At 44.0% G+C, this 22,993-nt stretch overlaps 1 long non-coding RNA gene across 3 annotated transcripts in view; it reads right to left on the reverse strand.

The window, feature by feature from the left end:
- LOC109311979 overlaps positions 1-22,993 on the reverse strand; it is a 167,124-nt gene that overhangs the window by 35,893 nt on the left and 108,238 nt on the right. Inside the window, exon 3 of one of the 3 annotated variants that reach the window (XR_002101673.1) lies at positions 10,508-13,161. The exons of 1 other annotated variant lie outside the window; for it this stretch is intronic. This is a non-coding gene — a long non-coding RNA (uncharacterized LOC109311979). Of the gene's footprint in view, positions 1-10,507; positions 13,162-20,508; positions 20,571-22,993 lie in introns of those variants that run through there. One more of the 3 variants, XR_002101671.1, reaches the window with a different exon arrangement.

Genomic DNA, 22,993 nt, shown 5'->3' on the forward strand with positions numbered 1-22,993 from the left:
TCCAGGTCAGCCTGGATCACCCGCCTATCTTCTGGGGTGGATGCTTTGCCCCAAAGTTTGGTGTCATCGGCAAACTTGGCCAGTCCACTCCTGACTCCAATGTCCACGACACTTCTTCCTCCTGGCCTTCTTGCCTCCTTCAGCTTGCATGGGACACGGTGTGCGTGGAGTTGCCTCCTCCCCAGTTTCATCCTCTCCGTCCTCCTCCTCCAGGGCTGCCAGAGCTTCATACCTGTTCTCCAGCCGGACTGTAGGAACTGCTGCTGCCATGTCTTGAGCAGCCCTGGGCACGGGAGGTGACCATCTGCCACTTAGCAGTGGAGGGCTCATCTTGAGGTGCATCCTCCTTGGTCGTACAACCCTGCAGGGAAAGAAAATATCTGTCAGTTTCTTCCTCTGCCTCCCTTATTCCCCTCAGCCTGCTAACCTCCTCCTGGAGCTTGGGGTACTTGGGGAAAGGTTAAGGTGAGAGAGTGAAAGTTGCCAGAACTGGGATTAGACCCAGCAGACTAAAGAAAAGCTGGACTGAGGAAGTGAGGCTTGGGGTTGCTTAAGGTCAAGTGGCCCCAGGGTTACTCAAGGTCACTGGTGCTGGGGTGGAGACAAGGGGAAAAGCCTAGTGGTAAGAAGGATACAGCCAGGAATGGCAGAGGCAGAAGGCTGGGAGATTGGGACTGGAAACTGAGGCAGAAAGCTGGGAGATTGAAGAGGAGGGTTGGGAGGTCAATAAGACAAAACCCCAACTTGGGGTTTCAAAATAACAGGTTTATTAAACAGACAACACATTACACAGCCCCATGAAGTTATTGGTTCCTACAAGCACTCACATACACACCCACACAATGATAGCAAGAGAGAAAAAGGCTTGGTGATGGGATTGAAGTCAAGGTGTGTAGGGACAGAGTCCAGGTCCTTTGCTTGGGGAAGGAGGGTGGGTGATAGCTACCTATCCTGGGCTGTGAGTTGATCCTCAATGGCCAATCAGAGTCTTCTCCAGCAAGGTGTTGTCCAGAGCGGGGTTGCTGGCAGGGCCTCTGGGTGGGTAGGTGGTGTGGCATGGTGCTAGTCCAGATGGAAAGGGCATCCCCAGGAGTCAGTCGTCACTACCCCATCTCCTATGGGGAGGGCTTGTCCAGGCAAAAATGTCAGTCCTGTCCTAGAGGGCTCCAGGTGTTCTTACTGAGCATGTGCAGCTTTGGCACAATAGTGGGTTGCCTCATATTTTGTTTCTTGAATGCTGAGGGTGGTTCCAGGGGCTGGGTTTTTGGTTCAGGAATTGGTTTTGATGGTGAGGTGATTTACTAGGGGGTCCTGCTATCATTGTATTTCACTCATCCATTCACTCTTTTGCTTCAGGCATTCAAGGAAAACCAATCTACACGGGAGAGGTTACAGACTTGAACGTGAGTCAGAATTGCAACATACTTATACAACAGGGCATGGGGACAAGATGGGGACAAGATGGGAACCTGACACACACAAAATGGATACTTGACATCACTCATGCCAACCCACATTGCAGGCCTAAATACATAGACACTTAAGAGACAATAACCATACGGTGTAATACATTACAGTAATCCAACACATACACCAAAACACTATTACAATACCTAATGGTTATTATAAAAGGGGACTTATGTTCACGGGGTTTCAACTTAACTTATAACTACTTATATCTATACCCATAGGTAATACAGGAGGGGAGAGAAAAAGGCAGAAATGATGGGGGGAAAGGAGATGTCATATTTCCAAATGCAAAAGAATGGATTATATACCAAGAAGCCAATAGCTGTTTTAGGAACAAGGGCTACATCCAGAAGAGCATGGACATTTGGTTCCTCAGGGACAAGTCACGGTGGTAGACCTTGCACCACAGCTACTTGTCCCCAGGAAACACTTGTGCCATGCTTGTCTTGGCATGCAGCAAGTTAACCCAGGTGGGGTGAGAGAGGCCAGGGCCAGCACTGGCCTGTCCCCAACAGCCTTACCTGTGGTCCTGGGAGACTCCTGGGGCTGCAGCAGCAGAAATTCTGCCATGCAGAGCCTGGCCATCAGCCAAAGCATGGCTCCAGGTGGCTCAGCTCCGCTTTTGAGCGGTGTGTGCTGCCTCTGCATGTGCTGGTTCAAGGGGATATCCAGGGGGTTAAAAAAACCCACAGGAAAAAAATCAGAGCAGTGCATACATGGGCAGTGTGCCCTTGCAGTGCAGAGAATATCTAAATGTGCACTATGTGGTGCCACAGACATATTTGCAGTGCCACATATTGCATGGCCATGCCCATCTGGACATGGCCAAGAAGGGTAGTCCCAAAGAAACTGTGTAGTTTCAAAGTTAGGCTCTCTTCAATTACATCACTGTGAACTTCAGATGAAAGAAAAATTAGTGATGTAAAAAATCAGAGCCAGATGACCAGAAACATAGAGCTAAATTGTCTGCCTTACATCAGTGTGTGTAGGGTGGGGTATGGATTAAGGGAAGACAAAGGGAATAAGTCTAAAACTGAAGGCCTGCCAGACCTCCCACAAAGGTCTGCCCCCCACCCACAGAAGGCTTCAAACAAAGAACAAAACATGTCCTTTCACATTATTGGGCAACTGTTCCCTTCCTGGAGTCTGTGCACCCATCAAGGGTCAGATAAAAAAAGAAAAGAAACGAAACATAAGAGACTAAAGTAGGACTCAGGCAGAGTTTAGGCACTTTAGTCCAAAGCTGTGATTCTGAACATCTCTTGCTCAGCTGCTGGATCATTGTGAGCTGCGGAATCAGGGTAGCAGGGACATACACAGTGACAACTTCTGGCTGCTGCTGTGCCACTACTGCCCCAGTTGCCTTCCCTTAGTTTTGTTAATGATTTTGAAGGTTCCTGAAATTCATAAGTACCTCCCCATCAGACATAAAATTTCCCAGGCACGTAGAGTTGCACTTCTGTGCATACCTTGAATTGACCAAAACTTATCAGGGCTGTGCAGTCCAGCACCTGATCAAATCCAGAAGCCATGTGTCCTTCTGATTAAGTCTTCTGAGGGGCTTGCTTTAGTCAGCTTTCTTAGAGAATGCCTAATACAGTATGACATAGTTAGGCTCCTTACAAAATGTAGTTACACCCACCATATCTTTTAAAATGCAGTGGGATGAAGTATGGTGCTGCTTATATTTTTGTAATAGCCTGGACCAGTGCTGCACAAATTTTTGGCCTCTCAGGCCAAATGACTGATGTAAGGCTAATCTGTGAGCTGGATCAGACCCTGCACTAGACCCACACACCCAGATCCAGATGATGCTACCCCCACCTGGGCCAGTGTGTTGGAACTGGAGCCGCATAACCTGCACTGTCTCCAACCAATCCTGCATACTGAAATCACGATGCTGGTGCCCTTGGAACCTGCACTGCCTCCACCCAGTTCTGCATGCAAGAATTGGGGCCCTGCCCATGCCACCTCTGCTGGGCCCCACATATAGGGATCAGTTTCTGGGGGCCCATGCTACTTCTATCCAGCTTCAAAAGTGGGGATTATGCTCCGAAGCTCATGCCATCTCTGCCAGGCTTCATCTACCAGCAATGAAATTCCAGGTCCCCATGCCACCTCTGCCCGGGCCTGTGTGTTGAGACCAGGCCTGTGCCACCCCATGCACCAGTTCTAGCAAGTGGCACCATGTCCCACAGGTTGGATGACAGAATGTTGGGGCCTGGATCTGAGGATACAGCAGTTGCACTGAAGTGAGAGACCTGAGTTCTATACCCTCCTCTGCCTGAGGGGGTATGAGAGTGCTGTGTGACCAGGTCACAAGGATGGTGGGGGGACAACCTTCCTCCCTCCTGTTCTGTGTCACTGCATGGAAAGGATTCAAGATTCACTAAAAGTCATGAGAGGGAGCATAAGTCTGTGCTGCAGTACTTAGACCATGTTCCTTGGAGGGTGATGTTTGTCCTACCTCTAACCCAGTGTAATGTACACATTGTGTAATGTAATGCATTGTGTGCATGGAAAATGTGATATGAGTGGGTAACAGAAGGGGAGCAACCTTGTGGAGCCCCACTGACTGTGACCATGGACTACAAAGCCCAGAGGCACCTGGAAGAGGAAGTAACAGTGATGAGAAACCCTACAGAGCTCTGCTGCTGTGATGCTGGACTACAAGTCCAGAGCACTTGGGGGCAACAGGAAGAGAAAGTGAATGGACAGCCCCAGCTAGCTACATGCCAGGAGTCCTGGGGGGGTTAGTGACTGAAGGAAAGGGAAACTTCTGTGCAGCATAGTTGAACCACGAATCGACTACACATGATCCCTGACCTAGAGACCTGCACAGAGCGACTTTGGAGTAAAGACTGTTTTTTGGGGACACCTCTGGAGTGTGGAGGGGACTGCATGTGCTGAATGTATATACCCAGCTGTACTGACCACTACCTGTTTACTTGCTCTCTAAGTGTATGTTGTTATACTATGAATGCCTATTTACCTTTACTTGTCCCTTCCCATTGGCCTGTGACCCTAATCCCTAGAACACTTTATATAAAGTGAGTAAACCCCTCATTGCTTGTAGTGATTTTGCCTGACACTGCAGGGGCTTGCAACAACTGGTGGCATTGGTGGGATCAGTGGTCATAGGTCATATGGTGCTGGGAAAACTGCTGTTGTAAGTGCATAGTTTTGTCATTGTGTGGACTTTACATAGGGGAGATGGATGCTGCAGTGGGAGGGATGCCCCCATAGGAAAGGAAGACAAACAAGCCCCACCTCCTGGTCAAAGGCTTATATTCAATCCTGCATCCTATAGTGGTGAACAATAAGAGCGGGATATCTGGCATACACAATTTGGCAGCTAGGTTAAATGGATGGGATGAGGCTGACAAGCCAGACTTCCTAGGTCTGCTACTCACAGGGAAGGCGGGGGTAGTCTACCAGGGGTGGCATGTAGGGGGTGCACGGCAGTACACATGCACCCCCTGAGACTGCTGGTGTTAGGCCACGCTCCCTGTTTAGCTGGTGGACAGGGGGGCAGGTGGGAGCAGCAGTGCCCCTCCTGTGAATGCCAGCTGGGGAGTGGGGCCACCAGCAAAAGCAGCCGTGCCACTTCCAGAAGTGGCCATAGGAGATCTGGAAGCAGCATGGCTGCTTTTACGGTGAGTGAGATTGGCCATGGGGAACTACCTCCCCCCCACTCAGCACGACTGGCCACCAGAGGGACTCCCCCACCCAGTTGCTGACTGGTGTCAGGGGATCCACATGCCCCCCCCAACTCAAGGAGCATTAGACACCCATGTGGTCTACTATGGCCTCAGCAAGGAAACCAAGCAGGGCTACAAATGCCTAATAGAGGCCCTCAGGAAAGATTTTGAACCAGCTACAGATCCTATGTGGGCTAGTATAGATTTCAGTACAAGAGTAAGGGCACCCATTGAGTCAGCCCAGGACTTAGGCCTGGTGCCCAGACAATTAGCCATAAAGGAATTCCCACAGTTTAGCTCAGACATGTATGACAGATTTGCCCAGAACCATTTCATACAATGTGCCTGCAGTGGAGAGGTGGAAGCTAAATGTTGGCTGGGAAGACCCCAGAGCCTGAAGGTGGCCATACACTTAGCCACTGACTTGAAGCTGGCACAGCAGATAGGAGCCCTAAGTCCCAGAGACACAGAGGCCAGAGTACATGTGCGTGCCAAAGAAGATGAACCAGCAGAACACACCCCAACCCTAGAACCATCAGTCCTGCAGGTGCTAATGGAGACTATGTAGAAGCTTCAGGGTAGAATAAACAAACTCCACCAGGCTCTGGACAGTCAGGGTCCAAGCAGATATGGCAGTAGGGGCCTGCGTGGATCACAGCAGCTGGGGTTACATCACAAGACTGTTGGTGGGTGCTGATCCTGTGGTGACTATAACCATTTCCAGAGAGTCTGTCCAGAGAGAAGGTGGTGTCCTGGGCAGGGAAACTGAGACAGGCAATGGAAAAGGGCCCATCCACTGCTGATACACCAAGAGGCCCACAGGAGGATGTAGTAATTGTGGGTTCCACAGGATTGGGATATTACCTGGAAGGAAAGCTAAGAGAGGTCACTTACCAATTTCTCCTGGATTCAAGTTCCCAGGTATTCCTTGTATATCACCAAGTATCGGTGCAAGCTACAACCAGGACAGAAATGGACCTATGACCCTGTAGCCTAGTAGTCAAGGCAGCCAGTGGGGAGGCACTCCCAATCTTGGGGGAGTGGGGTATGACCATGTACTTCCAAGACCACAGATAGCCATGTACATTTCTCATACTGAAAGATGCCAGGCAAGATGCCTTGTTGGGAACCAACTTTCTAAAACAATTCCAAGTCACTATAAACTTTGCTGACTGTTCCTGTTCCTTGATGGGGTGATGTTTTCCCCTGTATACCACAGATTGTCAAACTAAAGTATATGAAGTGGTAGTGGAGGAGAGTCAGACAGCGCCTCCTATAAGTAAAAGTGATGATCACTGGCAGATTGAAGAGATAGTGCTGCAAGGATAAGGAAGGATTGTTTGAACTGAAGTCTAATAAGCAACTGGGGCCCCTGGTGGGAACTGCAATGGGTAACAGCCACTGAGTTGAGATTCCAGTATGCATTGCCAATATGTCAGCAAAACCACAGGGTTGTTCCCCTTCTGTTATACACTCATATCACATTTTCAGTGCACGTAATGCATTACATTACACAACACATACATTACACCCTGATTGTTACATTATGTAGCCACCTGTTTTCATTCCTGTCACTCTCAGTAGGGATTTATGACACGCTTTGAAGAGCTACCCCAGCTAGCTACTCTACTTTGCAAAATTCTTTCTCCCTTTGTTGCCTTTGGTATTCTGACGTTTAGTCAGCTAGTCTCATGATCTTGGAAAAATGACTGCCCAATCTGTGGGATGAGCCTGAACTTTTCTTAAAATCCCAGGTTCCAGGTTACCCAAAGCTAAAGGTCTTAAAGGCCAGGCTAAAAATGTTTAAATTTTATTTATGGAAGAAAGGGATGCTACTGAAGCAATTCAAGGGGAGGTGGATGTGATCTTAGTAATATATATAAAAGAAATCAGTGGTTTTGCTTTGTAGAGATTGAAGAGGGACAATGTTGGCATGAAAGAATCATGAGAAGATGATAACAGTACTCTTAATGGAAGTTTTAATAGTTCAGCTCTCAAGGAAATCTAGTGTCTCAAGTGTGTGGAGGAAGGGTTGTGAGGGTCATACAGGCTAAGTACAGACAGCCAAAAGGCCTGAGGCTAAATTGATACAGTCTTTCCAGGTTAGTCTAAATTCAGAGATGAAATTGAAACAGAAGTGAACAGACATTTACCTTTAATTCAGGAAATACAGCCATATGTCTGCAGTGGCTTAGGCCAGAAGGCAAGGGGGCACTAGAGCATGGCTCTTGGGCAAGTAGCCAGCATGGGCTGTGTGTTCACTTCCTCTTCCTGCTGCTGCCAAGCTCAGTGGGATTTGCAGTTCAAAATCACAGCAGCAGGACTCTGCAGTGTTGCTTATCACTTTCTCTTCCTGCCTCCAGGCACCTCTGGGATTTCTAGTCCACAGTTGCAGCTAGCAGTAAGTTTGAGTGGCAGAAGGGGTGTTTAACCCCCTCCCCAGCCCCACACCCCAGCTGGGGTTTGCCTGGCAGCCCACAGATTGCGCTGCATCCCCAGCCAGTCTTGCCCTTCCCCCTTCCCTCTTTGTCAGCCAACCTTTACTGCTCCAGCTAGGGAGCAGAGGGGCAGGACCAGCCTGGACCAGGCAGCACAGCCCAGCCCAACCCAGCTCAGCCCAGGCCTACAGAACATCCTAGGATGCTGAGGGATTCTGATTTAACTTCAACCAGGGGTCTGGGACAGAAGTCTCATAAACCAATTTGACCCAAATCAGTTAAGTCTGATACTACATTCAACCAGGTTTATCTTAAACCAGTTTCAGCCATTTTAAAACTGGTTCATGTACACTGAACTTCTGTTCTGTTACAGGTTTAAAACAGTTTCGGATCTATTAAACCTGTTTATGTGTAACTTCCATCCCTAGCCACAAAGCCCGGCTATAAGGCTGAAGAAGTTTGACCAATATCTTGGGTGTTGGCTGAAGATTCAGGTTAATTCCCTAAATTAGCACAGACTTAATTCTGCTATTTATATAATGAAAGAAATGATATTTCCCTACTTCACAGAGCAGTTATGAGTTTAAATACATTAAAGATTTTTATTTTAGTTGTTCAGATACTATACTATATATGTACATAAAGATAGCAGAAAGGGGAGATGAAGAAGAGGGTGAGAGATGGTCCTGAGAGATAAGGACAATAATGATATTGTCACCAGTAATAGAGAATAGATATAATAATCATGAGATAAATACAATTCTTTTCCTCTTCATCTGATGTAGTAAGCTGCTCCTTACAAAAGCATATGCATCACTGATATACTTAATTTAATCTAAAAGGTGAAAGTCTACCCTGCCTTCTGCCTGACTTCAGACTAACGTGAATAGCTACCTCTCTTTGGATAAAATAAAAAGGACAAGTTACTTGAGATAATCGTATTAGGAGATATGGATAAAAATCAAAGAAAATGTATTCAGATTTTACCAAGTGTTGGGATGTTCAAAATAGTCACACTGTTAGTGAATTTTGTCTTTTCACAGGGCCCTTTTTCAGTCCCAGGGCAACATCAGAACTTTAGTGTTTCTGAAGTCTGCACCACCTGTATTTGAAAAAGCCCAGCCTTCCAATGAAGTTGTTAAAGTAATTATTTAATCTTCATTTACAGGCCAGTCAGTCATCTGTGAAAAAGTGTATGCATATGGAGACATAGGCCAAATGCAAGGCAATGAACAGCAGGATTAATGTGGCACTCTCCCATGCTACAGGACCCCAGTGATTTTTTTCATTCCCAGTCTGGCTCTAGAGTTCATGAAAAGAAGCTTCGAAGAACAGCTGGTATTAAACCTGAAACCTAATGACCTTACCAAATATTTCAAGGGGTCTGGTGACTGGGCAAGAGCCCAGGACATCTCAGCCAACAACCATCTCAATTAGCTACAGACTTATTGCCAAGTTGCTGAGACTGATGCGTCTCTTACTTTAATTGATCTCATTCAATCAAAGCCCTTTGAGAACTTGACAAATGGGACCAGACAGAGGACAGCTTTTATTAAAAGCTGAAGACAGCAGAAGGCATTATACAGTAGTTCCTCCTTTAGAAAGGAATGGTAATTCTGTTACAGGTTCAGGTCCTCCTCTCAAGCCAATATTTAGGGAAAAAATATTTTGGTAAAAAATATTTTGGCAGAAGGTTAACAGTAGAGCTGACCAAAAGACTCCAGTTCCATTTCACAGCATCTTTCAAAGCTTTCAAAATTAGTTTTCGTTATGCTGTAGAATGAAAAAAAACCCCAAAACTTTTACTTATTATTTTGTAAAAACAGAACTGTTTTTGCAACTCTCCAACCTTTAGTTGTAGTTTCTGCTCTGTCCAATTGAGACCAGAACTTTTTTTTTTACAAATCAGCTAGAGCAAAGACTTGCCTGTCAATATCCAACATCCTAGACCAGTGCTAATCAGTTAGCCATTGTGTCTCTTTCTTATGTTTTTCAAACAGCAACATTTTTTCAACTAGCAACATTTTTTTTAGTGCCAAATGGTCTTTTAAATAAGCTTTCAAATAATTAATCCTTTTATACACTTATTTTATTTTAAATTAGGAAACCCTTAAAGGAAAACTGCAATTTGAAATGAAAATGCAAAATTTTTTGTTTAGAAAATGTCAAAAAAAAAAAGCATTTCCAAAACTAAGTATTTTATTTTGAAAATATTGAAATAAAATGTGTTGACAGTATTACTCATCACCCTTTTTCTCAGTGAAAACTTCACCAAACTTCATATAACTTCACAAACAGTTTTGGACCCCCGAATTTGACCTTTTTTTTTTTTGGTGAGTTTACCATTCATAGAAAAAAGCCCTCAACTCTAGTTGACATGTCCTCATAGTATGAATTTGTACCATTGATAATTACTTTTTGGGCAAGTCTATGTGTTCATTAATGCACTTATTGCTAATGTGGAAACTAGAAAAAGGCACATTAGCCTATTTTAATAGGCATTAAACTAGGCATTAGCAAAAGCACATTTTTTGTGATGCTTAACTGCACATTAAAATAAGCTAATGCACATTAAAGTGCACATACAGATGCACCCTTTGAGTACGATTATTGAAAACCTTATATTAATTAAATTTATAATATATTTCTTCAGATTTCTTATAGTAAAGAACTCAAAATTCTTTAGTATGGGACTGCATCAAAAGCTTTCCTGAAGACAAGAAGTATCACATCTAGAGCTTTTACCTTATCCTCCATTAGGCACCCAATAAATCAATCGATTGGCACCACTGCTCTTTACAGACTATGGTGTATGTGCTCATGGGTTCTTTGATGGCTGCTGAGTCCAATCAGTACATCCGTTCCTCCTGCTGCACAATCAGTACAGCAGTTCCTCCAATATAGTCCCACCACAGGTAGGGTACACTCATGAATTAGCAATGCTCTGAATCCAAGCAGCAGATTCTTTCCTTCTCTGACTCTGGTCATCACAAAACTTGATCCAGTCTGCCTCGCACTGCCTCACTCCAGCTGCAAGCTGACACTGCCAACCAGAGCAGCAATGTGCACTCCTTTCCCAATCATCCACAGAGATTCCAAAGGATGCTAAGTCATCTTTGCAAGCATCCCAAAATCTGCGCAATGGTCTCCCTCTCTTTTTAGACCCTTCACGAGCTTCAGATTATAGCACATTCTTTGGGATCCTGTGATTCAGCATTCACTTGTTGTGACCAAGCCACTTGAGTCTTTTCTTACTAATCAGTGTTCCCATGAATGACATACTAGCATGATTTAAAACTTCCACATTTGTCACCCTGTCTTGCCATCTTATTTGAATAATTTTATGCATGTATCTGAGATGAAAGCTGTTTAAACTTTTGATATGTTTGGTGTAGGTCATCCATGTTTCTGAGCCATATAGAAGCATGGATAAACAAAAATGCACATCCATCATCTCCTGCATCTGATCACTTTCCATTCTTCATAGATCTAGTTAGTTTCTAAGGTGCTACCCTGCTTTGTCTTCTGCCTTTCCATTTTTCAGGTAATCATCATTCTTGTCCTTATTCTTTATCCTTTAAAAAAGAAAAAGCAAAAGCCTGTCAAATTGCCTCTTACAAACTAACATGCAATCTCCTGTTTTTCCCCATCTGTTGCTCACCCATCTTACCCCTTTAAGCTTAAACCTCTCATTAAGGATTAGCTTGACAGTGAAATACTGTCCAAAATCAATGAGCAAAGGCAGAAAAGCCTCACACACACTCGACCAGAAGACCTCTGTCTCAAACACAACACGTGATCAACAAACATACTAAACTAAATAGTGCACCAATACCACCAAGCAATGGACCACTAATTAGACAACTTCACTTAAGCCCATGGAACAAGAAATCATGCTAAAGTCTTCCATTTTCCACTCTCTGTTTAGTGACCCTTCTGATGACTGGACTCATACAAATACATAGGGCTTACTTATACTAGGACTGACTCCAATATTATACCATAGTAAATCAGGAATAATTCTATTGACATTAACAAAAATGAACTGCTGTAAAAGCATAACTAAATGCAGAATCAAGTCAAAATGATAGTGGGCAAAAAGATTTTTAATCATGCAAAGATAGTAGGTCTCATACACAGTTATATAGCATAAGTACACTATAGAACCTGCTTAACATGAACTCAACTAACATGGCCCTTTCTGTCGCAGAAACAAGCCAAGGACACAACATTTTTATCAAGATGTGGATTTTGTTTCTCTCTGCACTTCATCAACCAAGGTTCAAGGGTATTCTAATTCATGGTCTGGGTTTAGTCCAGTTTTAGTTTACAAGAAACAGAATGAAAGTTTAAACTTTTTACTGGAACAACAAAGTACTTTAAGAGTAAACCTCTGCCTACAGTAAATTTATTGTGTAGGAAAAAAGAAATATTTCCCTTCACAAAGGTTCCATTGTAGACCAAAATAATGTCATTATAAACACTATTGCTTATTACAAAGTAGACTTAAGAGAACATATACAGTAACCAGTGCTCATAAACAAGGCCATACTAGGTAAATCCCTTAGAGATGGTCAGTGTTTGGACTTGTTTTGACATGACATTGATCTTTGTTCCCTGTTCCAAGTGGTCCCTCATAAGACCACATAATGGACTTGATGGTTTATTCAGTTTCTAAGGACATAACGAGGTAGAAAATGACATCCACACTGGAAATATAGAATACATATTGCCATATCTAGCTAGAATGCAATTATAAGACTTTTAAAATGCTCTGAAATTGTTTAATGTCTTTCCATTGCTATGCACGGTCATTTATTATATTTATGTAAATTACAGAAATTGATTATTGCTGAAATAGTAACAACCATATTCATAGACAAGCTTTTTGGTTTTCAAATGTGTATTGTGCAAAATTGTTCCTTCTTACATAAATGCACCTATGGTGATTAAAACCACAGTTTATAGATCTGCAAATGCTCTAGTCATTGATATTCTGTGGAAATCCTTTTTATCCTGTTTAATTTTTATTATGTAATGAAAATACATATTCACAAGTGTTGAAAGATAATTTGGCTATGCATTAGAGTGTTTGTGTATGACATAACTATATATGTGTACTCATGTAATTTTGCAGAAAATAATTAGAGATTAGAGGTCTTAACATTTAGACCTACGTGGTTAAGAGATATAGCGATGATCTTAGTGAAAGTCTTAATATTTGGTTAGCAAGCAAACGTCAGATAAGCTGGAAAGAAGTTCCACTTTAACGTACCATACAATTAAAGAATTTAACCTGACTTTTCTCAGGCTTTTGGAAATCTCTCATTCTCACTGGGCATGCTCAGAAGCTGAACACAGGTTTTAGTACAGTCTCATTCACCATTGCATAATCTTGTTTGCATATTCGTCCTGATACTTATGCACTGATACCTATTTTTACAGGGGTCAGTAATTGGTGGTGGAGGATGCAGAAAATGCATTCTGTCACTGAAGAAGAGAACATCATGGACATCCTTCATCAAAGAAGCCAAATCAAAGGAAAGAGGATCCTGGAAGGTGAACAAGTACAGTGAAAAGACCTGTAGGCAGAATGAGACAGGTCAGTAACTGAGAAGTAAAAAAAATGAAAATCTGGGCTAGAGAGGGAATTTTAATATATGGGGAAAGAGGGAAATATGTGGGGAAAGGCCACATATAAGAGGACCTCATGCTTGTAAATCTCTGGCTTTTAATCAAGGGAATTATTAACTGAAATGCTGCAAATAGAGAAATAGTATCCCAGCCATGTGCATATAAAGACTGACTTTCCAGTGTTTCCTCCAAACACTTTCCACCTAGAACCTGTATTACTTCCTCCAAGTTCCAAGTAGGTTGCTATATCTATCCTTTCACTAATATTTGTTCTTGGTGTGTCTTTTATGAAGGCATTGTTTACTTGCTGAAACAAGTAAGACATAGCCCACCATAGGGATATAACCTTTACTGTTATCCCAGCATGGCCTATTAGACTGAATTGTCTTTCAAGTATGCTGCTCTTTAAAGAATGCTAATCTTCAAATCAGTTTTCCACATCTTGATTGTGCTATTTTTGCTAGTGGGGGACTTTCCCTCACCCTGTTTGTGCCCTCATTCTTATTAGAGAAACACAGGATTGTACAACGGGAAAGGTTCTTTTGGGTTACAAGAGTCTGATCTACAATTGCAGGCAACATCATCATAGTTTCATAGTTTGTAGGGTCAGAAGGGACCTGAGCAGATCATCAAGTCTGCCCCCTGCCATGGCAGGAAAGAGTACTGGGGTCAAATGACCCCGGACAGGTGTTTATCCATCCTCCTTTTAAAGACCCCCCAGGGTAGGAGCCAGCACCACTTCTCTTGGAAGTTGGTTCCAGATCCCAGCCACCCTGACAGTGAAGTAGTGCCTCCTGATATCTAGCCTAAATCTATCCTCTGCCAGCTTGTGACCATTATTTCTTGTTGTTCCTGGTAGTGCTCGGGGGAACAGGGACTCCCCTAATGCCTGCTGGTCCCTCCTGACTAGTTTGTAACAGGCCATTAGATCCCCGCTCAGCCTTTTCTTGTGGAGGCTGAACAGGTTCAGGTCCCTTAGCCTCTCCTCGTACGGCCTGCCCTGCTGCCCCCGATCATGCGAGTGACCTCCTCTGAACTCTCTCCATGTTGTCCACATCCCTCTCGAAGTGCAGTGCCCAGAACTGGACGAAGTACTCCAACTGCAGCCTGACCAGTGTTGCGTAGAGGAGGAGGATCACCTCCTTGGACCTGTTTGAGATGCATCTGTGGATGCATGACAAGGTGTGGTTGGCCTTCCTGACCGCATCCCCACACTGTGGGCCCAGTTCAAATAATACCTTTCAAAAAGTAATAAAACTTCTAAAACCAGCTACCTTTTTGCCCAGACCCAAAAGCCTCTGCTGGTCAGAAACTTTTAATTTCCCACCTAAAGTTACTCATAGGCAGTGATACATATGTGTTCTTGTGCCTTTATTCATAGATTCATATTCATAGATTCATAGATTGTAGGGCTAGAAGGGACCTTGGAAGATCCCCTGCACCAAGCAGGAAAGACAACTGGGTTCGGGTGACCCCAGCAAGGTAACCATACAGTCACCTCTTGAAGATTTCCAGGGTAGGCGTTTGCAGCACTTCTGGAGGAAGTTTATTCCACAGTCTGGACACTTTAGTTGTAAAGTAGTTTTTTCCTAATGTTGAGCTTGAAATGGTCTTCCAGGAGTTTGTGACCATTACGCCTCATTTTCCCCTAGGGTGCCTGGTGAAGTTGTTCACTGAGCCCTTGATGTATGCCTCTGATGTAGTGGTCAGCTGCTACCAAGTCCCCTCTCAGCCTTCTTTTTTTCAGACTAAAGAGTCCCAGGTCCCTCAGCCTTTCCTCATATGGCTTGCTATGCAAGTCTCTGAGCATACGGGTGGCCCTTCTCTGGACTCTCTCAAGCTTTACCACATCTTTGTTAAAAGTATAGTGCCCAGAACTGGACGCAGTACTCCAGCTGAGGTATCACCAATGCTGAGTGGAGTGGGAGAATCAATTCTTTGGTTTTGCTGCAGATGCATTGATTGGTGCATGCCAGGGTATTGGTAGCCGTGCAGGCAACAGCATCGGCTCATGTTCATACTGTGGTCTATTATTACTCCCAGGTCCCTTTCATTCGTAGCGCTGGTCAGGCTGGCATTGCCAAACCTGTAGGTGTGCAGGGGAGTGTTCACCCCAGGTGGAGCACTTTACATTTCTCGAAATTGAACTTCATCTGGTTCTGGTTCACCCAACTTGCAAGTCTGTCTAGGTCCCCTTCAGCTTTAGGGTTTTTTTCCTACTAAAGAAAAGAAAGCTAAATAACCAGGCTCCTTTAGTTTTCAGTTTCCTGACAGTCCTATTAGCCCTTCTCTGCACTTGTTCCAATTTAAAGAGGCAGTCACTTGATTGCATTCAGCAGGGTTTTTTTCATGAAACTCTCTAATAGCCTGTGTCTAGAATGCACATACATCTTGTGCCCAAACATGCAGTGATGGAACTGTTCCATAGCTTAGCAAATTCAAAGACTGCAGCTCATGACATAAGTGCTGTTCCTAAGCCTCCTTCTGAGGTATCACTTTGTAGCTGTACCTGCTCCACAAGGGGCGCATCTACATGTGCTGTTAATGTGACTGAATAAACTCCTGGGCAGTTTATGCTGGAGTTTATTGCTCTTTGGACACTGTGTTTACATGTGCACCTGGGACCACATAATACTGAGCCAGGTTAGAGCAGCCCCAGTGAAAGAGGGCCCGTGGGGGAGTACAGGCAGGGAGGTCAGCCTAGGGCTGCTCCACCCCAGCTCAACATGCTGTAGAGGGGCTTGTTGGGACATAAGGGTACTCTTGTGTGGGACTCGCACTATTGTACATTTGTGGCCCAGCCAGCCCTGTCAGCATCTATGTGTGTTACAGTACACTAAATAACAAGACAGCACTTGTGTTTACAAGTACTAACCTACAGTACCATTTATTAGTTTACTGTGGCCTAATGGAGCTGCACGTGTAGATGGTGAGACTTTACTCCAGAGCTAATTAGGCAACTCCACAGTAAACATCTTGTGTAGATGTGCCCTCAGTGTCATTGTTTAGTACTGCTAATTTTTTTTTAAATTTATTATTTCAAGTAACTGTAGGTAGGTCTCCAACAATTGCTACTGAGCCTTGTGATGTGTTAACTGGTGCAAGGGTTCACCAGCTTTTGAAGTTTGTGCCCTGTTAGCTGTTCAGGGAAGGTTACCAGGTTAATTACTCAAAGTCCATAAACTGGGTCTGTGGGGTCCCCTGTTGTCTGGCTGCAGAGTGAAGAAGAATGGAACTTATATTTATGTCCCTGGAGGGAAGCCACAGCATGCCAAACTACTTGACACCCTCCCACCATCTCTCCCACCCCAGCTTGTCCGGCAGTGCAGTCCATGACTGCCCCTGTAGCGATCCACATGGGACTCAGGACAGCCTGCACCATGTTCCAGCCTGCGCCTCCTGGCCTGGTCCTCAGTGTGCACAGCTTACTGTTGGGGTTGCTCCTGGTGCATTGGAGAAGACTCGATGCATGGTCAGGACGGCTAGGATCTGGGACCAGCTTCCAAGAGAAGTGGTGCTGGCTCCTACCCTGGGGGTTTTTAAGAGGAGGTTGGATGAACATCTTGCTGGGGTCGTATGACCCCAGTATTATTTCCTGCCATGGCGGGGGGTCGGACTAGATGATCTGCTTGGGTCCCTTCCGACCCTAGAAACTATGAAACTATGAAACTCAATTAATCGAGTCTCCTGGAGCATAGAAACTGATGCACTCCGGCAGCCTTTTGTCATGTGTATCAGCGTCCCAGCACATCTCTGCGTTCAGAAAAGGTGGCAGGACACTTGGAAATGAAACACATTCAATGAGCTTTAGTTCAGAGTGCTCCACCACCCTTTTTTCAGCATAGGCACAGGCAGGGACACTGAGACATGGGGGCTTTTAATTAGTGCGACCTGCTAATTAAGACTCTCAGCTTGTGTCGCACAACACATGTAAAAATGCCCTATGATTCTATGCATAACTGAACACTAAAAGCAGAAACAGATGAAAAGAAAGTAAGTGCATAATCATTATTAACATTTACAAAATAGTATTAGTTTCTTGCACACATCAAGATGTAAAAGTAGTACATTTATAATTGCATTCTAAGTTATGTTTATTTGAAATATTTTCCCCTTAAATTCAGTAAAAAATAGTACATTTTTAATTACCTAAAATGACATACCCCCAACATTCCAAGGCTTAAAGAAAAGTTCTTGAGAAGAGAAGACTCATAAAAAGACTCAAAGATGACTCAAAATAAGTCATTTTTACACTTTCGATAAGAGTATGGTACATTTTATTAATCTGTATGAGATCCAACATTGGGCTATAGATAGGCTGTAAATAATTAACTAAAGATCATTCACATAAAATTTCATGCTTAACAGCCTGTGAGAAATGTAATAAATACGATAAAAGTTTAAAAGGATATAAAACATAAGAGACAGAAACATACTTTCCAAAGCTTTCATTGACCACAGATAGTAAAATTAAACAAGGGTGAAGGTCTGATTCAGTTAAGAGCAAACGTGGACACCATAGGACTTTCCTTAACCTGATATGTAAATGAACTTCCATAAAATTAAGTTCCAGAGAGCGCTTCATCTTGAAATGGTACAGGCAATTCCTCATTGTACATAAAAAAGCTTTGATTCGCTATGGTAGATTGGACGTATGGCCTTAAGTTGGAAATGGTATCTGTTGAGAAGGAAGGTTTTCTGCCAAACATTATCCAAGCTCCTGAGGTCAATAAAGGTGCCAAGTTCCCTGACTGGCATCTCTCTTTTTCTGCTTTCTTTGTAGCAGAATACCTCACAGGCGTTGGCTAGCCTCATTTGTTTGATGCAGTTTTGACCCTTGAGATTCAAATAACTAACCAGGATAACCAAGTTATCAGATTTACCAAGTTACATTTCAGATCTGTAATATAAAACTTCATTTTATTATTTCTTTGCTTCCAAGCTCAGTACAAATGAAGCAGATGGGTATTTATGGGATTCTGTTTCTTCCTAGAACAAGTCAAGACATCTGCTTGTAAAAGTTATGATCTGCCTGTTCTTTTCTTTTCTTTTCTTTTTGTTTGTTTTTTGACTAGATCTTTCTTAAAACTGTGAGGATAAATAAAGGAATGTTTATTGAATTTCAGATTAGGAGTATTCAGTGCTTTGGTTAATACTATATTAATAAAGCAAACCAAAACAAAGGTACTTTCTGATACATGCTGTAGTGCCCAGCTTTTGTGTTCTCCTCTCTCCATATGCAGTTATGCAGATATTCAAGTGAAATCCATGCATTGCTGGGTGATTTTAAGAGCAGAATTTTGTCCTGGTGAAACTAATCAGAACAGAGAACTTGATACTTTTTCAAAACATATATTTAAAAAGTTGATGCTTAGATTTTGCTAAGAAACTCCCCCCGTAAAAGAAAAAAAAAAGAAAGAAAACTTGATATCTAGACTTTCTTCAGAAAATGTTTTCCACATGCACTCTCTCAAATTATTCCCACTGTTTTTATTCACTTACAGAAAGAGAAGAGAAGTTCATGCTGTTTTCCTGAATGTGGTGTTTTGCTTCAGCTGATACTTGAGAAAACAAATGAAGAAATGTAATGAGGCATTATGAGAAAAATCTCCATAGACTTAGAATTTAGGTTCAGTTTGGCTAAATGCGTCACGGTCCAGCTCCTACTTTGATGTAAGTTGGCATAGAGCCACAGATTTCAGTGGAACTGTACTGATTTACATCAGCTAAAGATCTGGCCCCACATATTAACACAAATCTCTTAAACCTCTGAAACTGAGCTTCAAATCCAACAGAAACTTTTTTAGGCCTATGATTTTTTTTTTTTAACCTGGAAAAAGGACCTTTGGCTAGGGACAGACATTCAAAAAGCCTGAGCCTGAACTGATTCATAAATTTATAGATGTTAGGGTTGGAAGGGACCTCAACAGATCATTGAGTCTGACCCCCTGCCCTGTGCAGGAAAGAGCACTGGGGTCAGATGACCCCAACCAGGTGCTTGCATAGCCTCCTCTTAAAGACCCCCAAGGTAGGGGAGAGCACCACTTCCCTTGGAAGCCCATTCCAGGTTCTGGCTACCCTTACCATAAAAAAGTTCTTCCTGATGTCTGACATAAGTCTGCCCTCTGTCAGTCTGTGGCAGTTGTCCCTAGTTACCCCAAGGGTTGCCCTGGTAAATAGAACTTCTCCTATTCCTTGCTTTCCCCCCACTGATGAATTTGTACGCGGCCACAGGATCACCTTTCAGCCTTCTCTTGTAGACATGAACACCGCATACCCACAGATGGTGCCAGAAGCATCATTAGTGGCCAGCAGCGATTGGCGACCGCACACAAACACCACTGGCGGTGTCGGCAGCAAGGGGTAGGTGGCAAGCGGCAACCACCCACAGACACCGCTGACTGGCAGTGTCTGGCGTTTTTTGCAGTGGGTGCACCACCAACTTCAGGGGGTGCACATGCACCCGCATGCACCCCCTAAGCATCATCAATGCTTGCGGAGGCTGAAGAGTTCCAAGGCCTTCAATCTCTCCTCGTAGGGCTTTGCCTGCAGGCCCCTAAGCATGTGAGTGGCCCCGCTCTGAACCCTCTCCAAGTTGTCCTCATCCCTCTTGAAGTGTGGTGCCCAAAACTAGATGCAGTATTCCAGTTGTGGCCTGACTAATGCCACATAAAGGGGAAGTATCACCTCCTTGGTCCTGTTTGTCATGCACCAGCTAATGCATAATAAAGTGCAGTTAGCTTTATTGATCACTTCATCACATTGCTGACTCATGTTCACCTTGGAGTCAACAGTGACTCCAAGATCCCTTTCTGCTGCTGTGCTGCTGAGAAGGTCCTCCCACAGCTTGTAAGCATGCTGGTGACTTTTTCTTCCCAGGTGCAGCACCTTGCATTTATCCTTATTGAACTGCCTCCTATTCTTTTCCACCCACTTTTCCAAACTGTCCAGATCTGCCTGGATTCACTCCCTAACCCTCTGGTGTGTTAACTTTACCCCATAATTTGGTATCATCTGCAAACTTGGACAGAGTGTTTTCCACACCCTCAGCCAAGTCACTGATGAAGACACTGAACAGCACCAGTCCAAGGACCGAGCCTTGTGGGACTCCACTGCTCACATCTTTCCAAGCTGATACCAAGCCACTCACCACCACTCTCTGGGTGCAACCCCTAAGCCAATTTGCCACCCACATGACTGTGTAATCATCTGCGTGACAGTTGCTCAGTTTATCTATGGGAATATAACTTGATACTGTATCAAAGGCCTTCTTAAAATCGAAGTACATGACATCCACCTTGATTCCTGCATCTAAGCATTTTGTAACCTAGTCATAAAAAAATCCAAGGTTAGTCGGGCAGGATCTACACACTATGAATCTATGCTGGTTGCCCTTTAGCACTGCTTTCTCTGCTGGACTCCCACCTTAATTTTTTCAAAGGTTTTTCTGAGGATAGAGGTGAGAAAAATTGGTTTATAATTACCCGGATCCTCCTTCCTCCCCTTCTTAAAAATAGGGACCACACTGGCTCTTTTCATCTTTTGGGACCTGACCTGAGCACCAAGAGTACTCAAACAGCCATGCCAGTGACTCTGCTATGACACTTGCCAATTCCTTCAGCACCCTTGGATGAAGATCATCTGGGCCTGCTGACTTAAACACATATAGCTCCTTCAAGTGCCTCTTCACTAAGTTGGTGCTAATAGTTGGTGGGCTGGTTTCCCCGTTATGTATGCCTGTCTATGATCTAACTGAGAGATTTGTCCTGATCTGGGTTCAGGAATACAGAGGCAAAAAACTAACTGAAGAGCTTATCTTTGTCCCCTCTATCTGTCACTAACTGCCCTAGTTTGTCTTGCAGGGGCCCTATGCTACCCTGTGCCTTCTTTTTGCTCCCCTTTTTGTCTCCTTCTGTGCCCGTAGGATTGCTCCCTTTAAGAACAACCACCCTTCCTGGACTCCTCTCTCACCAATTCTCCTGTTTTTAAGTGCCTTGCTAACTAATCTCCTGAGCACACTGAAGTTAGCCTTTCTGAAGCCTAGATTCAATCTTTGCAAGTTAGTCTAACATGGCTAGATTAAACCAGTTTGTAACTGGACAGACATTCTCTCTGGACTGAGGAAAATCAGTCACATGCCTGTAGTAGATCAGGCTAGAAGCCAGGGGGCATTATAGCATCCTTCCCTCCTCTTTCAAAGTGCTGAGCTGAGGGAGGGGGGGTATGCCCAGACTCCAGCATGACACTCTGATTAGGGAAGCATATAAACCCCCAGCCTGCCTGCACTACCCTAGGTTTTTCCCCAGTGGGTGCTCAAGGGGCAGGAATGTTGCCAGACCTCAGACCCCTGCCTGCTGCTAGCACTCTGAGGCAAAGGGGTGGGGTGCAGTGCATGCATCTGTTGATGAGATGGAACTTTTCAACCCCCCTCCCTGCTTCTTTACACTGCCTGCAGCAAACTGACAAGCAAGCAAGCCAGCAGGGGGATGATAACAGTATTTATCACTCCATCAGTAGAACAGTAGTCTCTCCCCATTAATTCAAACTCTTCTTAAACAGCTTAACAGCTGACCTGTTGAGACCTGTTGTTAGTTAGTTCTAAAAATCCCTAAGTGGTTATGCTGTCTGCCTGTTCCAGTGAAATCGGAGACACATGAACACAGAGATACCTCTCAGTATTAGCTAGCATTCTACATGCCTAGGGTCAGTGGGACTAGGGTCCATGCTGTGGGAGATAGGAGGGATGAGTGGGGGATCCCTGCTTGTCCAGGAAGCAGCAAGGGATGGGGCATGGCAGGTACCTCTCTGCTGTACCTGCAGTCTCTGCTGGAACTCCAGCCAGGGAGCAGAGAGGAGGGGCCAGCCCTGCTGTGGAGCAGAAAGGCCAGAGAGAATGCTGGGATACTGGGGGTATCTGGTTTCAGCCATTTTCAAACTGGTTTATGTGTATTGAACATATGTTCTGTTACAGGTTTAAACCAGTTTCTGATCACTTAAATTGGTTTATATGTAATGTCTGTCCTGAGCCTTTGAGTTGGCATTCATTGTTTCAGATGGTTTTGAAGACCCATTATACAGAGCCTGATCCCAAGTTGAGCAATAAAATAGAAAGAAGATCCCTTTTACTTCAGCTGGGATTTGATCAGGCCCATAATTAAATTTCCTTTCCTGTGCATTTCAGTGAGATTTCAGTTCACTCACAGAGTTTTGAAACATGCCTTATTGTCATGTCAGTCATAGCCTGAGATGCATAATTTTCAGAACTACTTTGGCTGATTCTACATCTGCTTGGAAGTAACTGGACTAGAAAGGTTGACTGAATGTCTTTGAAACTCAAATAAATTAATGAATGATTAAATAAATAAATAAAAGAATACTTTTGAGTTTAGTTTGAGTGATGAAGTATGAAAGTCTTTTTAGATTGTTTTATTTAGCATATCCTAAACACTGGTAAATTGGGGGGAAGTGTAACCTTGATCCAAATCACCACAGTTTTACCAACTCTAGAGACAGAACAAAAATCAGATACTGTATCCAAACCAGAGGACTGGAAGAGGGCCAACATGGTCCCCATCTTCAAAAAAGGAAGGAAGGAGGACCCGGGAAACTATAGGCTGGTTAGTCTTACCTCGATCCTAGGCAAGCTGTTCGAGAAAATTATGCTGGTACACATCCAGGAGGGGCCAGCAGGGGACTGCATACTTAGGGGCAACCAACATGGGTTCATCAGTGGCAGGTCCTGTCAGACTA

The sequence above is a fragment of the Crocodylus porosus genome, unplaced genomic scaffold (genome assembly GCF_001723895.1).
Source record: "Crocodylus porosus isolate Cpor-Errol unplaced genomic scaffold, CroPor_comp1, whole genome shotgun sequence".
NCBI lineage: Eukaryota > Metazoa > Chordata > Crocodylia > Crocodylidae > Crocodylus > Crocodylus porosus.